The 14,147-nt window shown below is 44.3% G+C and overlaps 1 protein-coding gene across 3 annotated transcripts in view; it reads left to right on the top strand.

The window, feature by feature from the left end:
- PRKCH (protein kinase C eta) overlaps positions 1–14,147 on the top strand; it is a 238,778-nt gene that overhangs the window by 128,504 nt on the left and 96,127 nt on the right. The gene's annotated exons all lie outside the window — the stretch shown is intronic.

Consider the following 14,147-nt stretch of genomic DNA (forward strand, 5'->3'; position numbering starts at 1 on the left):
CGGCTGCTTTCCTTGTGGGAGGCAATTAGTTTTTCACACAGTCCCCTTGTTATTAAAATCAGACTAAAACAAATAGCTGAACAATAAGGATTCCTCTCTTGGCAGGGTAGTTACATGATCCCAGTCTTCTCCTGCATGAGGAGAAGGGAGAGAAAATGGCTCTTCTCCTGTCACCAATCTCCTCTTTGAGGAGCAACTCCGTCCCAAGGAAAGCCCTAGCTTTCTGGGGGGCTGCTGAGTCCTAAGGATGTTAAGAGGCAGGTAATTGGGTCATTATGTAGTCGATACAATTTGTATCGACTACACGATTACTTGATAAGGGAAGGCGCTCAGAAGGAGCTACCCCCACTGTGGCTCTGCAGTTTAAATGTAGCAAGAGCCAGACGTGCAGGTAGCCCTGCTCCCACTACATTTAAACTGCAGAGCCATAACAGGGGTAGCTCCTCTACCTGGCATGAGCCGGGACCAAGCCAGGCTTGCTCAGTCTCAGCTCACGCCAGGTACAGTAGCCCCTGTCTGCTGGGATGCCCCGTGGACAGGGACTACTACATACCAGCCTCTGCTCATGGCCAGCCCCGGCCGCCGCAGACAGAGATTGCTCCAGCAGCAGCCACTGTCCATGGAGGGTCCCTGATAGAGGCAGTAGTGTGTGTGGGAGGGGGCAGCACCTCGGAATGTTGTTGGGGGAATTTAAATTCCCAGAAAGAGCCATTCCCCCACCCAAGGTGTGGTTCAGAGTAATTTACGAAATGTTATTGTTTGAGATATTTAAATGCCAGCCTTAAAAAATCCTCCCAGCAGGAAGCCCTTTGTTACAGGATATGCAATGCTTCCAGCTCACAAAGGGAGCTCACAATAGATGGATAAAGGGCTTGGGAATTGAGTCATAATATTTTATTTACAGAGCAATGCATATATGTGTGATGCTTTATAAACACCACAGGAGGCACAGTCACTGTTAATGCAGACAGGATGAAACACAAGTGACTGGTTTAGGTAAGGAAAGTTGTGTGGCTGCACCATTGGAGAGGAAACCAATATGTGAAGGACCCATGACAGCCATACCCATATATCTGATAATTAACTTATTAAAAAAAGAGGCCTTCTGGTGTCTGAGCTGCTGGCCAGAGCCATTTTTATACCCTAACATTTTCTTTAAAGGTGAGAAACTAAACCAGAAGCTGCTTGGCTCTCTGTTTAGTTTTTCCACCTCTATAAGCCCATACAGTTGCCAGTGAATGCCAGGAAACACTCAAGCCACCACAGAGCAACTAAGGACAGAAAGGAGCTCTCCTTGGCTGCAGATTTGAGTAGCAAGGGCTAGGTGCCAGTTTTAGCTTTCTGTCTTGTGAAGATGCAATATGTACTCAGCAGAGTTCGACCTTTGCTTTGAGATAGAAACTTGAAATTAAATGTGCAGGGCAAAGCAATCTATCTCCTGTTGCAGGGGCCTCTGACTATGGCATGTGGATGATGGAGCATGTGGGAGCACTTTCACACGAGCAACAGAGCCAGGCTGCTCTTGCAAACATCCTGCAAGTGTCAGCTGCATATGTCATCATCCAAGCTGTGTCCCCGGGAGAACTCATTTGGGTTGCTGCACAGGAGATCAACTCTGTAGTGTTACCTAGTATTTCTTTGCTGAACATGGGCTATTTGGAGTAAATTCGGACACGATCAAATTTGCTGGTGCAGCAAAAATGTGGGCACTAGCAAACATTCGGTTTGGGGGAATAGAACAGCATGGCCATCACAGAGCATGACAACTTTGGAGTGCCCCTTTCTGGCTAAGTGTCGCACGCCAGGCATTCGTGGCCTCAGTTTCTTCTGTCAGGAAGCCAGTAACTCCTCTTCTTGTATTTGACTCAATAATATCCGTCGTGGCACTGGTTTCTTATAAAATCTCTTACAAAATAGTCTACAACGAAAGTCCCAAATAAAGTTCTGCTGGCTGTTGAGGTTCCTCTGAAACTCACTCTCTGAGCCCTGTAGCCCTTAGCGGGTTACCTCTGTGTGTATCTCCTTACAGCAGGAGCCTGCTCTTGGAGCTGGGTAATACAGACAATTATTATCCTTATTCTTAAACCAGGAATTCCCAACTCTCCTGCTGACCCTGGCTTGTCATTTACTGGCTATCAGACATTAGGCAACTTCTTCTTGAGCAGGTCCCACTTAGTCCTCTGAGTCGTTGGGTTTGGCAGCCTTCTTTTGCTTGTTTCTGCTTTCATACATACTAGAACCCATCTCCCACATTATTCCCAGTGTGTTAGGTAAGCGGGGAGCCTTGCCTCTCTGGAGTGCTCCTAACCCTGGGTCCATAAGGATAAAATAACAGGATTTCCTTCCAAGCACTACGTGTTCCCAGAACAGCTTCCTCTCTAGCCATATGCCCTTTCAATCCTTCTATTGGACCTTTCAGACCCGTAAAGGGACATGCCATGTGGTAGGAAGGACTGACCGTTAGGCACTACTGCTTTCAAGGGGCTGACTGGTCCATCACAGGGGGATTCAGGTAGGAAGAGGATTGTGAAGTCCTAGCCCCACTGAGTGAAAGTGCTCTGGTCCCAAATGCATATGTCATAATCATGCACTTGTTTCTGTAACATTGCTGCCTTGTAACCAAGTGATTATAGTTGCCTCAAGCAAAGTGTGGAGCAGGGAGCGAAAGAGGATCTGTGTTTTCAGGTTTGATCCAATGTGAAAAAGTTTGAGCACCAGTTGTGATGTGAAATACAGTTGATTCTGTCTGTGAACAGAGGCCTGGGCTTCCAAAAAAAGTGTGTATGTGCACTGTATGCCCAAAATGCAAAGGGGAGAACACATCACCATCCCATTCTTTCCCTTTGCCAAGTGCTCCTGGCCTTTAATAATTCAGATACATAATTTGTTTATGTGGTGGAACAAATGACGTCCAGAATATACACTATAAGCAAAAAAGTTGCACGTTGAGTTCCTTTAGAGGGTGTCCCATAGCTTCCCACTAGCTTCCACTACCTCTAATTAGTTGCCATTGAATTTGCTATTGAAGGGAGTGTGACTGAAAACAACAAACACAAATGGTAGGTATTACTGGTACCCATACTTATATGTACTTTTCAGTTTGGCTTACTCGTGCCCGACAATATGCTTGCAGTACTTGTTAAAGGCCGCTCAGTTGCCACCAGAGTTCCCTCTAAATTGCGCGGCAGCACAGCTTCACAAGTGATTAATCAGCCCCGCCCAGTCAGTCAGCTCCTTGCAAGGAGTCTTGAACCTCTGCCTGGGCGGGGATAATTAATTACCTGTGAAGCTGTGCTGCTCATCAGTTTAGAGGGAACACTGGTTGCCATAATCAAAGCAAGACGATGGCAGAGTGATGGAAAAACAGGACTTCTGAGTTTTGTGCATTAAACTTTAATCAGTACATGAGTGAAATGCAGTGCATTTTAGATCTGACCAGGGTCATTGTAACTTAAACAATCATAGACCAAAGTACTTTGAAAAACCTTATTTTAAGGTTAAGACAGGCCTCATAACAAGAAATGTTTATAGTTATGCAATTGTATAAGGTGCAAATAGGGGAGATTTGAGAGCATAATATGTAATTTCAGATTTTGACAGGTGCTTGCTAGTCACATCATCCAGCAAAGATTGCTTTTCTTGTTGCTTGTTATTTCTTGTCTCCTTGGATTAAAAGAAGCTTAAGTAATTTTTTTTTTTGAGGGGGGGAGAGAAGAAAAGTGACTCATAATGCAAATACCCGAATGCATGTCCTGAATTGTGGGCTATAACAAAGAAGGATGTATCTGAAACTTAGGCCTTCCTTGGTTTTAAATAATCTAGTCTTGAGAAGAGTAGACCCTCAGTTTCAACCTGGTGAAGAGTGAGTGATAGAGCTGCAGAGTTACCTTCTGTTAATCAAAAAGGTCTCGTTCTAGGGGAAAATAGAACCATGCAAGTAATGGCTCAGGATGAGCTGGCTGGCAGACACATGTTACTCATGGATGGTACCTTCATAATCTCCATCTTTACTGCATACCACAGTTAGTCATTAGTTCCAGCATTGGCGCCAGCTCCGTGCATGCTCCAGCCCTGGAGCATCCATAGCACCCACTAGAAGCCAGTTCCCTCCCCCCAGCACCACCCACATGCTAGCGGCCATGATGATCCACTCCTCACTCCCTCTCTCGGCTCCTCCTGCCCATTGTAATCAGCTATTCTGCAATGGGCAGAAGGTACCGGAGGAGGAGGAGCTGGGGATGGGTCGTGCTTGGGGGAGGGGGCAGAACTGGGTGGGAAAAGGGGGGAGAGCATTGGTGGAGTGGGGGTGGGGCCTAGGGCTGAGTGGGTGTTGAACACCCTTAAGGAAAATAGAATGCCAGTGCCTGTGAGTTCCCAGAATTGCCCTCTAGACTTTACCAGCTGTTCCTATTACTAGAGGGGCAAATCATGGTATGTTTAAAGACATACATTCAACATACACCACCCTCTTCTCATTCAGAAACCTGCTTGCCAACCCACTGCCTGCAAAGGGGTGGGAACATCAACCAAGAGAGCTTTGTTTTACAGTCTGAGTCACCTATTTATTCCACATTTTCAAATGCATTTCTAAAACAGTTGTTCAAACCGCGTTCGCCACGTCAGTTTCAGCCTTGATGCCAGCTTTATATGTGTAGCGCTTAGGATCCAGCCTCTTCAGGATGGGCATCTTTTTTTCTGCATGTCTGCGTGGCATCTGGGGGCATGCAGAGTGAAATCTGCCTCAATTGTGGAGGGCTGATGAAAAGCCAGTTATGGGTGGAATGGGCTGCACAGTAGGCCGGCATCCTGCCATTGTGGTGGGTGGGGTGAATTTCATCTTGCTTTGTTCCACCCATAGAAAGCCAAGATACTTGCACCTTATGCGGGGGTGGAGTGAATCACCATTTATGAGGGACAAGCAACAATAGTTCATGTTGAAGGAGAAGCTAAAACATTGGACAATATCCCATCTGCTAGGCTCTGACCAATAGTTCTCAATTTGATTTTAAGAGATTTCTGAGGCAAGAGAGGAGACAAGAAGACTTTTTTTATTTAGCCACAGCTTCCCTAGAGTCTTAGAAAAGAGAGTACCAGTAGTATCGATGCTGGTTTCGGCTTTTAATGCAAATGAAGCTGAAGATGGGTTCCCCCCAATAAATATTTGCATGTCTTCACAGCAGCAGTAAGTCTCAATGGACTCGAGCTTGTGTGACAGGCCTAAAAATAGCAGTGGAGACAGACTTGGTTTTGGAAACTCAGTAAGAGGAGAAGGTCTTGAAGCCAGGGCAAGCTTGAAAGTCTACACTGCTAGTTTTAGCCTGACAGCACATATCCTCAGGCCTGCCAAAAGTTGGGAGCAAAGGCAGAAGCTGCCCTGGGGCCTGGCAATTCAAAAGGACCTTGGGTACTGGCAGCTTCTATGGTGGCAGCCACTGCTGCAGTGGCCAGGGCCTCAGGTCCTGTAAATGTTGACTGGAGTGCTTAGTGGCACACTTGGGACAGCACTAAGAGCTGGCAAGGAGGGGCATGGCATGCTCTGGGCAGTGCTAAGAGCTGGCTGCCCCACCCCTCCTGCCTGAGGCTCCTCCCTACAGCTTGTTACTGTGGTGGAGGAGGGGGGTTGTTTTTTGGGTTGGTTTCTTTTGCTGTGTGGACACACCATCAGTGCATGATGCCCCAAGAACGTGTCCTAGAGACTCTTCTTCCTATTATAAACCGAAGCGATAGACAAGGACAGGGGAGTTTTCAGAAATACTCCATGTTTAGCCAGATGCCTATTGAAGTTAGCAGTGAAGTCCAGCTAGTTTCTGTGGAAACAGATCAAAGCTGAGCACATTTGTAAATCCCACCCAGAATATTTCACAATTTACTGTCAGCTTTCCCGCTTCCGAATAGAAAGGGATAATAGAGGAAGCGCTATCAAACAACATGAACCCTTGAGAGCTTGCAGTGTTGTTTTAGCTGTGTTGGTCATAGGATTTAAGACAGAATAGACTGGATGAGGTAATATCTTTTATTGGACCAACTGTTGAAAGAGACAAGCTCAATGTAGGTTTGGATGCTTCTCTCTTTCATCCCTAGAAGTTGATCTAATAAAAGCATTGCCTCACCTACCTTGTCTCTCTGAAGTCTTGAAAGGGATATCAAAGTCTCAGTAATGGGTGGGGTTTTTTTGTTTGGTTGGTTGGTTGGTTTTCAGGGGCTGATCCAAGCCCACCAGAGTCAGCAGAAGTCTTTGCAATGATTTGAGTGGGCTGGAGAAGTGCAGATTGCAGGTATATATAATATGTGGAGAAACCTGGGTTTTTTGGCTAGACATTTAGGTTCAGTTGAGGATTTTCTCCTTCCTCACAAAGCCCTATAAAGCATTACCAATATTAGTACAGGTTAGCTTGCTGTCTGAGCTGTTGCCAGCAGCAATCTGCACATGTGATCCAGATCAACTCTGCCAAGCGTTTTTTGCTTCTTCCTGAAGTGAAATATTCCATCTATTACTCTGGGTGTGGGGAAGGTAGAGTCCATGGGCAATTGTGAGATAACTGACCAGGCAGCAGAAATAATTGCTTTGACTTGATCCATGCTCCAGGGCAGGCACAGGCCAAAAGGGGACATATCTCTCTCCCTTGATTTTTGCCATGACAGACAAGAGCTCTGGCTGAGCCTTTTAGCATATACTGCTAGGTTGGCTATGGTTTGATATTGGATAAAGTGTTGTTATAACTGGGCTTAATCACTAATCATTCATCTTGTCTGGTAATTCAGCCAACTCATTGCTGCCAGATTTACAGCCATCACAAGTGCTGTTTGATTTTCATTTCTGATTGAGGATTCAGCATGGGTCTATTTCTGTCACGGTGACATAACAGGCTCACGCTTCTTAATCCCTCTCCTTTCTGTGTTGGCACCATCAGTCACGAATCTTCATCATACATTGGTACGTTTATGGCTGACGTTTACTCTGCACCCACTATGCAGATCTCAGGCAGGTAGATGGAGGATTTTTTTAAAATTATTTTGGCAAGCATAAAGGAGAAGCATTGTTTGGTAAATGACATTGCCTGGGCCAGCAAATGTCAGTCCAATGGTTCATATATTTGGTCATCCAGACAGGACGTGTACAGCATGAATACCATGAACTTGAAATAATGACTTTTTTCTGTCACTTTTCTCTGCACTGTAAATTACAGAATGTTTTCATTGGGATTCTGGGAAATGCCTCAAGTGTAACTCCATTCTCTCTCTTTTCCTGAGGAGACTACCATGGAAAAGTGCAGTAAATGTGTGCTATCTATGTACATAAGGGTAGATTGCACCATAATCAGGGGTTACCCTAAGGCTATATCTAGACTACAGCCCTCTTTTGAAAGAGGAATACAAATGAGGGAAATAAAAAATGCAAATGAAGCACAGATTTACAAATCTCGTGCTTAATTTGCATAATCATGTCCAATCGCTCTTTCGAAAAAAAGCAGTCTAGACGCAGTTCTTTCTAAACAAATCCCTTTTTGAAAGAACCCAGACTGCCTTTTCGAAAAAGGTTTTTTTGAAAAAAAGCAATCGGACATGATTATGCAAATGAGCACGAAATTTGTAAATCTGCACTTCATTTGCATTTTTGATTTTCCTCATTTGCATTCCTCTTTTTGAAAGAGGAATGTAGTCTAGACGTACCCTAAGAGAGCCAACTTTAGCAGCGTCTGTGCTTCATCAGTAATGTTTTTGCTGCTGCCCAATTTTATAAGCCAAAATTTTTCAGTTCTTTTTAAGGCCACTTTTGAGATTGTCATTACGCTATCTAATAGCCACCATTGGTATAATAAGGGTGCAGCATTTATCAGCAGACTTGATCCTGAAAGGTATCGAGCACCCACTTTTCGAATTGGTTCTGCACCTCTCGGGGCCAGGAGCATTAAGGAATCTTTGTGATGTGCCAGGTTTTTAGTCAGTGGCTGTATTCTCTATCCTACATGCTCAAATTTAATTGGAAGCTGAATCAGGCCTTGCTGGTCTCAGTTGGGTTAGAAATAGTTACCTTCCATAGGAAGCTCTTCTGAGCAATGAGACTGTCCAAAGGGGGGCTGAGATTAGAGATTTTAAATTAATTCAGAGAGGTTTCAGGAGCAGGAAAAGTCTAATTAATGTTTGAGCCATTCGTGTGTCGTCTTTGTAGTTGGCCTCTGGGGCACTGCATGTTCTCTGTGAACACCGTCTCAGGAAGCGAAGCCACCTGGGTCTTACAAATGCTGTTGTGTTGTTCATAGGTTACGAGTTATATGGGCTCGTGGTGCTCCACCAATACTCCAGAATGTGAGCCCAGCTCCACCAATCTTTGAGAGCTGTTCCATCCATAGGATGGACTGGGACAGCTGCCCCAGGCATCATGCTTTGAGGGGGCCCCGTGCTTCAAGGGAACATGGAAACCTGGCGCCAGCAACAGCAAGCGCCTTTGCCCCACCGCCTTTCCACTCCTTTCCCCAAACCTGTGCCTCACATCTTTTCGCCTTCCGCCCCCTCCCTTGAGCAATGCTGGGAGCTGGCGGGGCAGAATGCAGGAGACTGGGGCCAGGTAGGTCACTGCTGCCAACACCAGGCCTCCACTAACTTCCCAGACCACCCTGGACCCCATGTCTCCCTGAAATGCAGAGCTCCCCAAAGCACAGGGCCTGAGGCAGTTGTTCTGGTCCATTCTATGGATGGGACAGCTCTGCTTCGACCCGTTTTGGGCACCACCAAAAAATGATGCAGACTTGGTGCTCATGGTGTTGTTATATTGCAGGTATAACACAGTTACAGATACAAGGCAGCAGTATCAAGTGATGTGAGGGTGAAACTGAGAGCCAGGAGCGCCTGTGTTCTAATCCAAAATCTGCTGAAAAGAGAACGGCATTGGCAGGGTCTGGACAAATAACTTGCAAAAACGTATCCATGTGTTTGAAGTGCTAGTTGGCTTTATGATTTAAGTGTAATAGCAGTATTTCTGTATGTGAAGCTACTGTTTCATATAGCCCATCAGAAACTAATTCTAACATTGAATTAGATTTATCTCATTTAGGGTTGCCAGGTGTCCGGTTTTGAACCGGACAGTCCAGTATTTGAGCTTTCTGTTCCGGAAACAAATTGAGAAAATATAAATGAGAAAATAGAAATGTCCAGTATTTTCTAAATAAGATGTAATGTAGATTGTGATGTAATGTCAAGCGTGTCTGGTATTTTTGTTGAAACCATCTGGCAACCCTAATCTCACTGGGTACATAACACAACATTAGCCTGATTGTCACTGGACCTTGCAAGAGGTACCCAAGGGGAAGACAGTGCAAGGAGCCTTCACTCTCTCTCTTTCTGTCTCATACACACACTCAGACTCATCCCCCCGCCCCCTCTTTCCCAACACGAGGCCTAGGTCCTTCCACATAAGATATATCAAAGAGGGGGTGGAGAAAAGATGAGGCCACAGCTCTCTTATCTCCCTATCGCCTGCTGTTGTCACAACGCCGGTTCTGACGCTGACAGGGTGTGTTGTAGGAAAGCGGGCTGCACAATCCCAAGGAGTCACAATGTGCAGTCCCCATACACACAAGAGGAGCTGCACAGGGACTCTGTTTCCTTCCCAAAGGACCTTATGTCCCTCTCCCTAGGTCCACCCAGACTCTGTTAAGAACAAGTAACTCCCTGCCATCATGTGTTTTTAATGGGGTTAAACTCACTCATACAAGGTCTAGATTTGACCCTTTGACTTCATTGTGTATTGAATTGCCATTTGCTATGCCATTATTCAGGAGAAATAGAGGTCTAGATTGGAGCCTTCACAGTAATGTTCCTCATTCCTTTGTCCTAGGAACTGGCAAGCATTTCAGAAGGACTTCCTGCTGTCACAACAACAAAGAGGGCATTTCATTGTCCATCTTTACATTGTGTACACATCATTACATTTAACTCCTTTTTTAAAAGTTGTGTTCATTTTTCAAAAGCCAGGACACCATGTGAAGGCTCGCTCTTCATTTCATTCTGACTTTATTATATCTGAAGTTGCAAACCATTCAGTGCTTCATAGTTACGCTGGTCCAGCCATCACATTCAGTGTACTAGTGTTCCTACACTTCAGGGGCCTTTAACAGCCACCTGGAAACTAGATAATGCATTTCACTCACCCAAAAAACAGAAAATTGATCTAAAAAATAGGGTGGTGATTGGTGAGTTAATGTTTTGCAAACCAAAAGATTTATTTTAATGCTTCATTTTCAAAGCTCAGGAGGACCATGCACATAACTACAGTGTCCATTGTTTCATATTTTAAATAAGGGAAAGTAACAGAGCAGGCTGCAGTTGAATCTTGACAAAGATTTTGTGATCATGTTCTGGAAGCTCAGAGCTATAAAACAATTCCAACCTTCTAAACATGGGTCAGCAAGAATACTATGGCCATAAATGGCAGCAGGGTTTCTTTAGTTAATCAACCTAATATGTCATTTTAAGTATTTCCTTTGGGTCTGTGCCAAAAAGAAAGTGTTCTTTCTCCCAGCTCTCTATACCCCATATGGACTGCTTATCACTGCACACTTGTTCTAGCTCTGCTGATTTTTCCCTTTAAAGTTCCACATTAGTGACTTTAGAACAAACATCCAAAGCTGAGGGGGAGTGATAATTCAGTCTTTTATTCCACTGACCTGAAATTTTCAAGCTGTTTTTCTCAAATTAAAAACAGTTTCATCTGTTTCTGATCTCTGTTTTGTGGCTTCCTTTTTCAAAATTCAATACTCTGGTTTTCCATTTGTGATTGTGATCTCTAAACCTACTGATGTGGTAACATTGACAAAAAGGACAGCAGCACAGATTGGGGTTTTTCTGTCTGAGCTCTGGAATCACAGATAGAGAAGTCTTCATTAGACAACATTTTTTACTATTTGTTGATGCTTACTCAGCTTTACTGGTGCTCTGGAAATTTGCAAAGCAGTCTCATGATGCTTTGGGGTAAGGAATTCCTGGATATAAAAATATGCATGGTCACATGCATGCCTTGCTGTTGGGGAAAAAATCTGGAAGAAGTGAGAGATGTTCGTGACAAAAAAACATTCTTACTCGGCAGTGATTTCTCTGCGATTTCAAGTCACAGGATTGCAAATACTGTTAGTAAAATACCATATGGTAAGAGATTACTTGAGACCCAATCCAAAGCCTTAAAGGAGTTTTTCCATTTACCACAATGGGCTTTGGCTCAGGCCCTTTGATATGTCACAAAGTTAAGACAAGATGAGGTCTTGTTACAAATATTGGGCCAGATTATGCGGAATCTGCATATCCTCTTTCGAAAAATTTTGTTCAGACGTGCCGTTAGTGTGCACAACATTCTTATTCCAGTGTGAGTTTGCCTTCAAAAGGACTGCATCAAAACAGAATAATGGCATAACAAATGCATATAATGACCTCCAAAATATCCCTCCCTTTATTGCTGCATCACACTACCAAAATGTGGAATGAAAAAGACAAGTATTAAGGAAATCTGAGCTAGATTTGGGCTTTGTGAATGGGCTACTTTCTAATTTCATCAGCTTCCTGGAGCTCTTGCAGCTGAACTGAAGAGCACCTTGTGAATCTTAGAATCCTGTACAGGTTTCTTTGTGACTTCATTTGGCATAAAGAACGGTAGGACCAGTGAATGCAAAGCAACAAGTATGCAGATTAATAGCATTGACATGACTTGAGAGAACCACTGACTGTAGATGGAGCTGATGAAGAGTGAAATAAATCCTTTTTGACACATCCTATCTTGGGAGCCAGACTTGGAGTATCTTGTGACCAAGTAAGGTTCAATTAATACCCCATTCTGGGCCACATTAAATAATAAAATGTGAGCTTTAGATTTCTCATCACTTAAAAGATGCCAGTAGGAATAAACATCCACCTTGTAGCAGTGGGAGACAGGTGTTCTTAACAAGATTAATATACCAACATTAGAAGCCCATACACTGGAGTTTTGCCTTGGTGTGGCTAACACTGTTCTTGTTTCCAGAATGTGAATGGGCAGCAGCTGATTTAAATAAAATGGGAATTAGAAAAACAGAGATTCTTTTGGGGGAAAGCACACAATGAACTTACACCTGCAAATGCTCCTTTCATATTGGTGTTCTGAAGAGTATATTGCATTGCCCAGTTAGCAGGGCTGCTGTAGCTTCCTTGGACAAGAGGGTAAAGATTCTAGACCTGAGTTCTAGGCAAAACAGGCCTGGATGTTGCACTCCAGTTTAAAGGCTGAAGTTTGCTTAAAGCTCACAGCCTCTGAGAGAGACTAAAGCCTTCAAGAACTGTGGCTGAACATGGTTTCTCCCATTCTCTCTCATGTATCTGAAAAAGAATTTGACTGGATTTAAGAATAATTTGCTATTTCAATCACTTCCCTAAAAATTATGGATAACAAAGCCTGCCTTTATGCTTGGAAATGTTTCCTAATGTGCTAGTAGCACAGGGCAGAATTCCAGGAGCTCTAACTGTAAGCCACTCTTTAAACCACACTACAAGGTTGTCATGAGCCAACACATAATACATCTCTTTGTGTCCTCCTAATCCCTTAAAGGATGGGTTTTGGCCCATCAAGCTTTATGACCATTTTTAATTCTAAAAAGAAAAACTCTATTAGTTCACATCCCATCCAGAGAAAATGCTGCAATGTAACTCAGGAGATCCAGGTTCATTCCTGGCTCTGGTGACCTTGGGCAAGGGTCTTAATCTCTCTTTATCATTGTTCCTCATCAACCAAGTAGGGATAATATTCTTGTCTATTTATTTGTAAATTCTATGGGGCAGGACCTGACTCTTGCTAGCACAGTTGCCTAGCATAGCAAGACCAGAAATAATAATAAACTCCATGGTGACCCAACATTAGTTTAAGAGATACATCCTGTGGTGGTTCTGCTGATAGGACTTCTGAGAGAGAGTGGAATATCTGTACTTCTTGTTTTGAAGGCACTGTAGTAGAGAAGAATGGTGGCCCAGCGGTTAGAATGCTAACCAGAGATCTGGGTTCTAGTCCATTCTCTGACATAGGCTTCCTCTGCCTTAGTTTCTCTGTTCCTTGGTAAATGAGGGATAATAGTTCTGGTCTAACTCTCTGGAGTGCTGTGAGATGTCCAGAGACCGTAGCAATATGGCCATATAAGGACCTACATAGATACCCAGAATGCCTGTCTAGGTCCTAATTAATTGTCTGCTATGGGAGTGAATCAGAATGTTGGGTTGTACCACACCAGGAAGGCACTGGCTTATCTGACCAAGTGATTGGCAAGTTGAATACATTCGAGAGGCCAAGTCTCATATCTTTCCCCCAAGACCTAGGAAGAGGAAACAGAGCCCATTGCTATCATGTACACAGGCATTCTGCTCTTGATATTAACATCACTGGGGCAGCTCTGTGGCAAGGGTGGCTTTCCCCCATCTGCGAGTGTGCGCGGGATAAGCGTGACAGCTGAAGGGGCCAGATGCTAAGAGCTGGACTATATTTTTAGGAAAGCGTTGCCTGGGTCTGCAGATGGCTCCATTGTTATCCTGACTGTATTTATGATGGTGAAATATTCTCTGGGGCCATCTCAAGATCAAGCTGCCAACAAGCTTCCTACATAATGACAATAATGTGGGGATGAGACAAGAGAGCACAAGTAAATAATAACAAGATTCTTGGCAGCAAATCCTCCTCTTGGATACACCAGTGCAACCTCACCGAGATTAGTGCACCTATGGACATTTAGCAGGCATGGGGGAATTCTGCAATTTTACTATGGCTCTAAACGCAACAATTGCAGAATTCCTCCAGGACTAATTTAGGCCTTTGTATATGCAGAACTATCACTCTGCTCAGAACAGGGGTGGGCAAATACCAGCTCACAGCCCAGATTTGGTCCGCCATGGTTAGCCTCTGGTGGGCCCCCACACTGCCGTATTTACCTGCGCCTCCACACGTGCAGGGGAATCGCAGCTCCCGTTGGCTACGGATCACCATTCCTGTGGAGGCTCAGATAAGTATAGTGGCAGTGGCCCACCAGGGGCTAAACCTGGTGAACCGCTGCCATTTTATTGCCCACTCCTGCCTCAAATGCATCTCAAAACTGAATTACTAGGGGTTTCAGCAGTTAAGACTTGGGGAATTTCATAACACCTGT

This window comes from Pelodiscus sinensis, chromosome 4 (genome assembly GCF_049634645.1).
Source record: "Pelodiscus sinensis isolate JC-2024 chromosome 4, ASM4963464v1, whole genome shotgun sequence".
Classification (NCBI taxonomy): domain Eukaryota; kingdom Metazoa; phylum Chordata; order Testudines; family Trionychidae; genus Pelodiscus; species Pelodiscus sinensis.